This window comes from Xenopus laevis, chromosome 9_10L (genome assembly GCF_017654675.1).
Source record: "Xenopus laevis strain J_2021 chromosome 9_10L, Xenopus_laevis_v10.1, whole genome shotgun sequence".
NCBI classification, from domain to species: domain Eukaryota; kingdom Metazoa; phylum Chordata; class Amphibia; order Anura; family Pipidae; genus Xenopus; species Xenopus laevis.
In genome coordinates this window covers 50471389-50483132 of record NC_054387.1, presented here as the reverse complement: position 1 = coordinate 50483132, position 11744 = coordinate 50471389, and positions in this window count along the sequence as shown.

Genomic DNA, 11744 nt, shown 5'->3' with positions numbered 1-11744 from the left:
ATGCAGACCTATTGGTCAAGAACTGCATCAATGTGATGCCCAAGAGATATCTGCAAGTTTTTGGACAGTTAAAGGTTGGGCTGGCCATGGCTGGAACTAGGGACAGGCAGAATGTGTTTGGGTGCTGGGGGGGGGAAGGGTGGCACAATTCCAATGATGCCCTTCACTCTTACTGGCCTAAGCCTGCCCTGGCTTTCTCTAATTCCTGAAAGGGTGATCAGGGACAGTTCCCACATGAGCTAATGGGGGGACAGGGTGGTAAGAAGTACTTGCCTTGGGTGATAATAACTCTTGGCTGCCAGGAGGCCCTCATACATAGGCCAATAAGCTGTTCACTTGATCTGGTGGGGCAGAATCAGCAGCTTACATAAGGCTTTGTATGGCCAGCAGGAGGGAAGTCTGATTGCAGAGTAAACTAGCAGTTAAAGTGGCAGAAGATGATGCATAAGGTTATAAAATGTTACATTTCGTTGTAATGCTGTGTCACGAGAAATATGGATTTTGAGCTGACTTCAGTATTTTTACTTATCCTGAATTCTCGAATGTTAAAATAGTTTGACTATTTGATGCCCAGAGAGTATTACATGAAGAGGTTGGTGTTGGAAAGCAACTTCTGCAGCAGCTAATGAGAAATATAACATGAGTTAATCACTAATGCCTTTGCATCTGTTCCACTTGAATCTCATTAGCAAAAAAAGACTCCCACCCAACACTGTTACATAACCGCCATGTTGTAACACTAGATTTATAGCTTGGTGCAGGGAAAATAAAATCTTACCTTAACTGGCCTTCAGGCTGAGCCCCTTAGCTCATAACAAGGTTTCAGATATATAGAAACATTGGGGTAACAGTCACCCTGCTATAGTTACAAGGGTAGCCAGGGCACAAATATGCACTCACCCCAAATCTCACCCTACCTGGCCTTCAGGCTGGGCCCCCTTAGCTCATAACAAGGTTACAGATATAAAGAAACATTGGGGTAACAGTCACCCTACTATAGTTCCAGGGGTACCCAGGGCACAGATAAGCAGTTACTCCTAATCTCACCCTATAACTGGCCTTCTGGTTGACCCCCCCTTAGCACATAACTCACACTTCCACTGCTTTGGTCTGTTCTCTAGGGGGAAACACTGCACATTTAGGGTTGGTGTATGGCTTTTTTAAAGGCGAAGTTCACCTTGAAATAAATGTTATGCTAACATCGGCCAGCGTTCTAAGACTAGTCTGGTTGCAATATAAATGTTTAGGGGCAGGTGGGCCTCTGTTCCACTTGTTTCAGCTAAATCCTGTGCCTTGATAATAACAACATCCGCCCTCAGTTCACATAAAAAAATATTTTTTTTAGCCTCCACCATGAGCTTTGGGCTTCCCCAGTTTCTAGGGTTCTGTGTGTTTCTTTACTATTGCAGTGAGTGTGTCAGACCAAGCAAACATTTCTGCAATCAGACATTTAGGGATCCCTTCTGGGAGGGGAGGTGTTTTTGCCAAGATGAATGGCCCTAATCACTGCTTCGTTCTCTTCTTTCTCCTGGAGAGGCATTGCGTTGGTGTGATTACAGTTGGAGATGGGGCTTTTGAAGATTGTATTGACGGTGTAATTATGCGTGAATTGTGTCTTTTTAAACTCGTTTGCACAGAGCAGTCGACATCTGCTTGTCCCCCTTTTCTTATTATAGGGTGAGAACGCCAAGTCCTCCCCGTGCCATATTTTGCGGTTCTGCTACAGATTGTTATAGGCTGCTCCGTCTGAGATATAAACCTTTAACCATCTGCTAACATTCACAGCTAAAGAACACGATGAAATCTGTGCAACAGCGGATGGGAAATATTCCCTTCTAGTTTGGGGAGAATCATCTGTTGTCTTTTCATTCAGCTCCTTTCTTATTCAGCCTGTGTTCTAATGTAACCAGTACCTGGTTTCTGGGTCAGTGGGTGCTGTGTCGGAGCCTGTTGGTGGGCTACTGTCATAAGCATATTTTAATAAGGGCTTGGGGATGAAATTGGCACTGTATTTATCCTGCCATGTGTTCTGGGGTATTTTACATGGAATTGGCACTGTATTTATCCTGCCACGTATTCTGGGTTATTATACATCTCAAGGGTCTGTGTGATCCAAAACATGTTGTGAGATAAAATAAAACAAGTGCAGCATACTTATGCGGTTTACTTCTGGATTCATATCTGGTCTTAACGGTGTGATCATGTGGAGGTTGAGCTGTTCCTTAACCATTAGGGAGGCATATCATGCACGGAACGGGCCCTGGGATATTATGAGGGAATCTGTGAAGGAAGGGTCTTTAATTGGCCTCCCCAATTACAAAAATCACCCTCCACCTAGGCATGTTAGCCGCTTCCTAAATTTCCTGAGGATAATAATCACTTTCTACATTCACATCTATAGAAAAATGGTTAAATGCCCCTTTCATAAGGCTTTGTATTGTAAGACCCTCTTTGACAAGATATTATGGTACAGCTATAGGATACGTTATCCGGAAACCAGTTATCCAGAAAGATCCAAATTACGGAAAGGCCATCTCTATTTTATCCATATAATCAAAATTTTTAAAAACGATTTTCTTTTTCTCTGGAAAACTAAAACAGTATGTTGTACTAGAGCCATACTAAGTTATAATTAATCTTTATTAAGCAGTAACAGCCTATTGGGTTTATTTAATGTTTACATGATTTTCTAGTAGACGTAAGGTATTAAGATCCAAATTACGGAAAGATCCATTATCCGAAATGTCCCAGGTTCTGGATAACAGGTCCCATACTGGTATAATGAAAAGAATGAGAATTGGAACGAAGTTCAGCAAGCTCCATAAGTCAAGTGCCTTAACCAAAAGTGACTGTGCTGAAGAGTCCTAAGATGAGGTTGAGGTCAGTTCTAGAAGGCAACCAAATGGCAAACACCGTAGGAAGATGCTATTAAGGTCAACCATAATCCATCAACTGCATGTAGTCACACTATAAGCCAACAATATTTGACAAAATCAACCGAGTTAGAAGCCAATTGTAACTGTGAGTGTTGTAGATCAACTATAGACAAATGAACATAGTCAAACTGGTTGCAACTGTATTACCTGTCCTGTTTACTTTACCTTTAACTGCCTTCTCACTCTATATAAAAATTTCCAGCAGTTTTCTCTAGTGTCCATTAGACCATGGCTTTTAACCAGCCCACCGGGGATGCTGTCTCAAGGGCCCCCATCCCCCCCCGGGCCCTCATTTCTTACTCACCAAATATGGGATTTCACCTTCAAGTGAAGGGGTATAAACAAAAGCACTGTCATTAGGAGCATCAAAGGGACGTGTCAAAGATTTTAAAATGTATCCACACTGTAGCGGGTGTTCAATAATTATTATTTAAATAAAACTTAATTTTTTTAAAAAAAAATTTGTTTTAATAATAATAAAGTGTTTATTTCATATATCTTTTTACCTAACATTTTGTGCTGCTGCTGGCAACTCAGACCTACTGTTTGGCAGCTAGGCTACCCAACAGAGGGATCCATTCATACTGGATTCCATTAAAGGAGAATTCAACAGTAAATTAAAAAAAAAACCCTACCCCTTTATCCTACATAGACCCCCCTCCCTGCTCCCCCCCAACCTAGCTGCTAGCCTGGGCAAATGCCTCTAAGTCTTTACTTACCCCTCGGTGCAGATTCTGTCCAGCAGAGTTCACAGCAGCCATCTTCTGGCTCTTCAGTTATCTTCAGGAAGTAACTGCCGTATCGGCGCATTCGCAGTTGGAGCACTTTTCTGTTTCACGGAAGTCACGGAATTTGCAGACGTGCGCCCTCATTCCGAAGATTACCGGAGAGGCAGAAGACAGCTGCCATGAACTCCACTGGACAGAGGGGTAAGTAAAGACTTAGGCGAATTTACCCGGGGTAGCAGCTAGGCTGGGGGGAGGAGGGTCTATGTAGGGTAGGGGAGTACGTTTTTTTTTTTACTTTACTGTTGAATTCTCCTTTAAAGGAAAAACTACACCCCCCAGAATGAATACTTAACCAACAGATAGCGTATATCATATTCAGTGCCCTACTAAAGAATCTTACTAAACTGAAATATACTGTAGATATCAGTAAATAGTACATCTTTTCCCTTGAGTCGCTATTTTATGATATTTTCTATGCTCCCTCAGAGATTACCTGACCAGAAATAATGCAGCACAAACAATGTGCGAGTAAAAGATAGAACTGTGTCCATTAATTGGCTCATGCACCCTAACATGTATGTGTGCCCTTGGTTTGTTTGTTTGCACCATGAATTGTATGGTCCCAGGGGGTTTTAAAATGTCAGTTTTCTATTTCTAAAAATATATTTCTATTAAAATGGTTTATTTATGTGAAACAGAGTTTTATTTATGAGCTGTTGTATCTAATATATTTTATTAAGACCTTCATTATTTAGGGGTATAGTTTTCCCATAAGCAGACCATGTACAATAGTAACAGATTAGGTTTCACATCAACCTACTCATCACTAATGGATTCATAGAAATACACTTCCATACTTAATTTGATATCTTCTGCTACCCCTGCCAGGCTAAGTAGTACTGAACTACCAAGGAAGAAATCAGTCACCCCCACACTCAAATGCGTGCCTGTCTGGTAGCTTATTAACTCACATGCTACCTAACTGTACCTCTGCCATTACAGGCTATCAGAACCCCCAAATTGACCCTATTCAGGTTTATCCTGCCTACCCCTTAAGGGTCAGGACACACATGCAGATTCTGGGAGATTAGTCGGCCGGCGACAAATCTCCTCTTCTTCAGGGCAACTAATCTCCCCTGCACTTGGCACGTTTTCCGAAGTCACCCGAAGGCAGTTCGGGGAGATTAGTCGTCCCTGAAAAAGAGGAGATTTTTCGCTGGATGACTAATCTCCCCAAATCTGCCTGTGTGCCCTGGCCCTTATCTGGCCCTAGTCTAAACTGGAATGGAAGCCTCATGGAGTGTAAATTAGAGACACTTTAAAGAAGCCAACAAATCATTGACATGAACAAGGAACTTTTCGTCCTCCACTTGGGCATCTATCATCAGGAAAATCATTCCCATGTTCTTTACTCCAACTAGGTACTGATTTAATCTTCAACACCTGGACTTTTTTGCTAGGAACTGGATTACTTCTCTGCATTTGGACCTGAATTAATAGTGAGTACCTCAATAACTCAGAAGTGATTTACTAACAGATGTGTCCCTAGGGATGGGCGAATTTGAGCCGTTTAGTTTTGCCAAAAATTCGCCGCCGGCGAATTGTCGCCGACGCACATTAAAGTGTATTTGGCGCGCATCTTTTTTTTTTTTGACGCACGCCGCCATACAAGTCTATGGGCATCCTTTCCACTGTGAAATAAAGCTAAAAAATTCGCCCATCCCTAGTTACTAGAACTAGTTTTAGTCTTGGTACCTTGCTTCTAGAAACAAATATAATCCTCAGTATTGTTACTAGACATCAATTTAATAATTGGTTCCTATGAACTGTTTTAATTAGCTAAAGCCTAATCTCATAGTCAGCACCTTGTTACTAGAATGAATTTAATTCAGAGTACCTTGAGATCCAGGATGCCGCAACTTAGTAGTAGTCTTGTCAGGCTCTGCTTGCCACTTCCCCCTACTCCAACCAGCAGTGTGTTCCTCCAGGGAGATTCTAGGATACGGTTGATTCGGAAACTGCATTAAGATAAGATGAAAAATGTCTATACCAAGAGGCCACTATGTTTATTTTTCATGTTTAGCCATCCAGTATCAAAGGCTAGATACTTACTGGCCTGACAGGTCTTTGTACCATAAACTTATAGTCAACGGTATCACGGCCAGAGGATATAACTATGTATAGAACTAAATTAGATATACTGTAATACAGGGAAAAGCTGGTGCATAACTGCTGGTATAAGATATAAAGGGGATACCAGCATATCTTAATTAACTGGGGCACTGGGTAAATTAGAGCTCTAATTTTGTAGAGCTCTAGTTCTGTAGTGTGGCTGCACATGGGACTATGATCAGCTAGGATTGGCAGGTCCACCCTTCTATGCCTCAAAGCTTGAAAAATAGGCCACACTAAAGATACATACTTGCAGGTAGGATGTGATCCTTGGAGTGTCATATAGATGTCAATAAGTAGCACCCCCCCCTCTCCCCATGGTTACAGGGTTGCCTCAATATAATTTCAAAAGCATTTTCCCTGGACAATCCTGTGCACCACAACTCTCCACTTTCAAATCGCCACTTGGCATCCTCGAAAAGAACTAGGCTCATCACAGCATTAACTTCTTTGTAATTGTCCTAAATCTCCACCAGAATTTTATTTAACAACTCCCAAGGCTGGATCAACATGTATTTGGGCTCCCCAACGTGGCAATACATGTTCATTATCTTGGTTTGTTCTAACATCTCCATGTCCTAGGATGACAAGAGACATTTTGCCGAGTTCTTTTAAAGTTCACCTATCTTTAATGTATGTTTTGTTACAATATTCTGCAACTTTTTTGTCTGAAAGCTTAAAGGGTAAGTTCTAAACTGGCTTTTAGAGGGAGAAGCTTTGAAAGTTCTTACTTTTTGTACTTTTCCCCCCAACATTTTTAAAAAAAACATTGGCGCCAGGACCCCCCTTACAAGTTTAAAAAAATTGGGGCCCCAAAGAATAGTTTTTAAAAAAAACCCTAGGCGCCAGGGCCTCCCTGACAAGTTAAAAAAAATTGAGGCCCAAAAATAATTTTTCTTCAAAAAACATTGGTGGCAAGGGCCTATAGAATATTAAAATAATACATTGGTTGCCAGGGGATTAAAACAAATAAAAAAAACACACATTGGTGTTCAGAGGAATTGAACTTGTGGCTTCAGGACTTCAACTTCACCTCCTTTTGTGACTCCGGGCTTTTCGTCGCTTCAGACTTCAATTTTGGCTGTTTTCGTGACTTTGGGTCTTTTCACTGCATCGGGACTTAGGCTGTTCTGCTTTTTGGCACTTCCGCATTTCGGCTGTTTGGGACTTCGGAAGAGGTGGCACGGCTTTGGCGCTGTCAAAGGGGGCCTGGCTCTTTCAAAAAGTTCAGCAGTGCCGGGCGCCCTTCAGGGCCAGGCCCGGTACACTTGTACCCCCTGTGCACCCTGCATAGTTTTATGGTATCTCTGTACAAGCTGGAGATAAGGCTTGACCAAATCTTGTAGGACTTTCAGGCACTCAGGGGTAGAGAAGGGAACACCCTAAAATAGAACATTCATCATAAGTTTGTGTTTCATTTCCATGGGTAAATAGGAATTCTATAACAAGTCATTCATCAATTAAAGTAGGATTTCTAATAAACACCTTGGTCAAAACTACATCTCCTGGCATTACAGTATCAACAGGACTGGCAGGGGATTGTGGGAGTATTTCAACAGTAGTTGCAAATTTGACAACCCTGATATTATGTATTGCTGCCGATATTATGCCCTACAGTTGACATCTTTCTCTACTGCCACTATCCTGATCTACTGTCACCATGATGCCCTACTGTCTCCATCTTACTTTATAGTCCGTATATTGTGCTAACAGCAGCATCCAGTCCTGCTGTCACCATTAAGGCCTACTGTCTACATTGTAGCCTACTGTCTCCAGCATGGCCTACTGATCACATCTTGTCCTGCTGTCACCATTAAGGCCTACTGACAACATTTTGTCTTGCTGTAATCATTAAGGCCCACCTTCCCCCTTTGTGGCCTACTGTCTGCATCATTGCCTACTGAATTTTTTTTCTACTATAAATATCTTGCCCAACTGTCACCATTTTGTTCTGTTGTCACCTCTGTTGAGGCCTATGGTCATGGCCTACTGTCTACATCATGGACCACAAGTTTTGCCTACAGTTTACTAATATTTAGAGGGGGCTAAAAAGAGCACTAACAATCAGAACAGTATAAGTGAAGTGAAGAGCAGGAGCTCTTCTTCACATGGTGCAGATAAACAGATACAATTTTTAAATCTGCCTGATACCCAAACCAATCAATATACATTGGGCCACCATACACACATAGCTTCATATTTCCAAGCATCTGTGTTTCTAACAGTTCTTCCTATCACCCTGACATATGGTACTTGTTGAGAAACAATCATTTTATTATTGTTTTTATTTTTGCTCTTTAGCCTTGAAATTTCTAGGTGCAGATCTCAAGTCATCCCCATACTCAGAGAGCACCTTTTGGTACAATCCGTCACTTGCTTTCCCATACTCTGTCAGGCTTGTCCCCCTACATTTAATTATTTCAAAGCATTTTTCCTTGAAAGCTTAAATTGATTTAAGTGCACAAGCTAGAGGCAGAGAGGGAGACAGATTGGACGGTTACCATAATAAGCTGGAGGTTTCATTAAGGGCTAATCCTCAATGACAGTTGATTGGGGAGAGAAATAATCAGTAAAAAAGGTGAATGGAAATGGGCTAAAGGGTGGAGAGTTGGTTATTCAACTCAGCAATTTGCACCTCTTGCACTGTCCAGAGTGTTGTTGATCCACCCACAGTGCCGCTATACGTTATTTTTTATATCCTTGCTTCTGCTCATATTCAGTGAATCTCTGGCCCCATTTGAGCTGCAAACTACTACATTAACACATTTTTCCTTTACACATATGGAAATGTGTGCTCCTTCCATGCCATATAGGACACAGCCAACTTGCCAGGTAAGCATTGGAGCTATAACTGGAGGGCTCACACAGATAGTTCTTGTCAAAACTGGTTGACAGTTGCCTTCATTACAAATGGGCCTATGCTAATTGTCTTCATTACCACTCGGGCTAAAATCAGTGCCTTAATTAGTGGTGCTAATGAAGACAAGCGCGTCCCAGCATAGCGAGATCAGAAGATTTGCAAAGAGGCTGACAGCCCACAGAATGGCTGTAAAGAGCACGGCAGAATATATCATTTAGTAGAATGGGTTCACCAATGGGCCCTCTGGGGCCACCTCAGCAAGTTTCATATCAGACAGGTGACAGTCGACGATTTTAAGGATTTTTTTAGCAGAGAAATCAGTGAGAGATTTTTGAGGAGTAATAATGCAGCAGAAGGTTATTACATGATAAGGATCGGGTGTTATGCCCTTTGTTCTCCAGCAGCTGTGTCACAATGATAAACTGAAGGACCGTTAAATCAGAACCATATTCAGCTAATTATATCCTTTTAACCAGGGTACCGCTGCAGACCTGGGCATGATCAATTCACACATAAAGGGCTGTTTGAAGTTATGGGACCATAACAAATCAGACCTAGTGTGGCCCCAGTATTTACTTTATGAAGAGTTCTATAACCCCTGAGCTTTACTACCACCCCGAACTACCTTTGGCAGTGGAGTGGGTGCAGTGAGTTGCACAAACGTCACAAACTTAAAAAATGTATGTTTACTGCCAAAGAGCTCAGAAGAGCATTATCTGTTACTGAGAAGTCTACAGCTATTGGATTTGTTGAGCAATTTTAATTAGAGCACTCTAAGTAATTTAAATAACTTTTCTTTTTAGGTTTAGATCCTCTTTAATGGGAGGAAAACAGGCAATTGAGTATAGAAAAAAAGGGCAACATTACGAATGTACTAGGCAGTACTGGGTCAAGCTGGCCAGTGGCCCTTGGCAACCCGGCTTGCCACCTCTTTGCTCCCGTAACGCTTGTTTGCATGAATGATTGGGATTTATGAATTTTAGGAAGAAAATAAATGCACGGAATCTTTGCTTCCTTACTTAATAGTAATTCATAAATATCTTCAGTTATAATCCCTTTGATCATGGCAGAATATAGTAACACATTTAACACATCTTTTAGCTTAGATGTAAGATCAGTTTTAATTTCTTTGTAATGTGAACTATTATGAAGTTTTCTTAGTGCCTTTTTATTGTGATAACTCTTTTTTATTTTTGAAAAACAAACACAGAATATCACAATTATGTTGGCAAATGTTGGAAAAGGTGGTGGTAAACAGTGGACAAAGTTTAAAACAAAAATTGTTACAACGTGAAAGTTACTGTATTTTGTTACTACAAACACAATTGCCAAGGGGATTAAACGAAGAGTTCAGTTTACTTAATGACATCACCTGACGAAGGGGCTAGTCCCCCGAAACGTTGTGTATTGCTTGACACATTTGTAAGGACTCACCCTGGTGGTCTAGTGGCCAGCGGGGACCACCGCTGCTCCTTCAGCATGGACGCCTACGGCGCACACTACCGGGTTTTACGCGCCGGCCTGATGATGTCATCGCGCCTGTCGGAAATTCAAATAGTATGAAAGGGGAATTCAGGTTACAGCACATTGCCCGTTATTAAGTTCTATTTGTTAAAGTTCCTGGGTGTATTCTATGTGATTCCTGATTGATCTTCTGGTGTTTTGACCCTTGCCTGCCTGTTTGACTACTTTGACCTCTCCGATCCTGACCCTTGCCTGCCTGTTTACTCCGAACTCGCCAATCTGACCTTTTGCATCTCCACTGACTATTCTACGCTCTCCAATCCTGATTGCGGCCTGTCTGACTATTCTACCTCTGCTTGTGCTGGCCCGGCCTGCCTTCCTAGCGGCATACCTCCATCCAGTATCATTGGTGAGACGATTGTGCCCCTTTCATCCAGAACCTTTTAGCTTTGCTCCTCTCTTAATAAGATCTGGCGGCATCCGATTAGCCAAGGGCTCCTCCCAAGGTGAAAGGCGGCGGTTAGAGGCGGAAGTAAGAGCCGAGACCAGGGAGCTTAGCTTGGGTTCTGGATTTAGGGTGCCGTTCGTGACAACATTAAACACATAGGAGTTAATCCCCTTTTGCATTCATCTCTGTGTGCGAGTTCCTCATTAGTTGTTTCCTGCGGATCCAGGGGAGGGCCGTCTCCCTAGAGGACTGAGCACCAGATACCTGTATTATAGAAGGGCCTGAGAGTGCATACAGAATCTGCTTATTTATCACACTACCTGGAATATGTTGGAGAGGTCCCAGAGGATGAATATATAGTGGAACTTGATGGCAGTTGGCAGGAAGGTGAAGGAGACTTTCTGGTCGGTCTGCAAGGGGCCAGATAAATTTCTCATCTTCAGGTGCTGGGTCAAGATGATGTTGTATACAGTAGATAAAGCATCCATGCCAGCCTGGTCAATGGCAACCGATATGTTGAGGAAAGAATAGCTTTTTGACAGAACAAGATTACCAAATATCTACAGGTCTGGTCTGTTTGAGTGCTCGAGGGTCTGGCGGAGTATTGCACAAGTGTCATAAGGTTAACCCAGAACATGATAAAACACTCTCTCATCTATATATAATGTTGATGTCTGTCCAAGGCTCTGTTTTGTACTATTTTGTTTCCCCTACCTATGTTTCTCTTTCTTACCTATTCTCTTTCCTCCCCTCCCTCCTTCCTATATTCCTATATATATGCACTACCCATGCCTTCTTTCCACACCCACATGTTCATCCATTTTTTTGCCCTCCATTTCTTCTATTAAACCCAGAAACCTGATGGAGCCTTATGATCTTTATACTTGTTCATTGCTGCCCGTGTTAACAATTCATGTGAATAACTTTGAATGGCTCATGGCTATGTACCACTCTCTTGTTCACCAATAAAAGTATAAGTTACAAAAAAAAGCATCCATGCCAGGGATGGAGAGGGCAAAGACACAGAAATGGTGCTGTATGTGAATAAATAAATGTGCGTCAGATGATAGAGGAAAAGAACTCGACACATAATATTTGGAAGAACAGAGAGTTTGTGGTTATTATGAGATCACCGC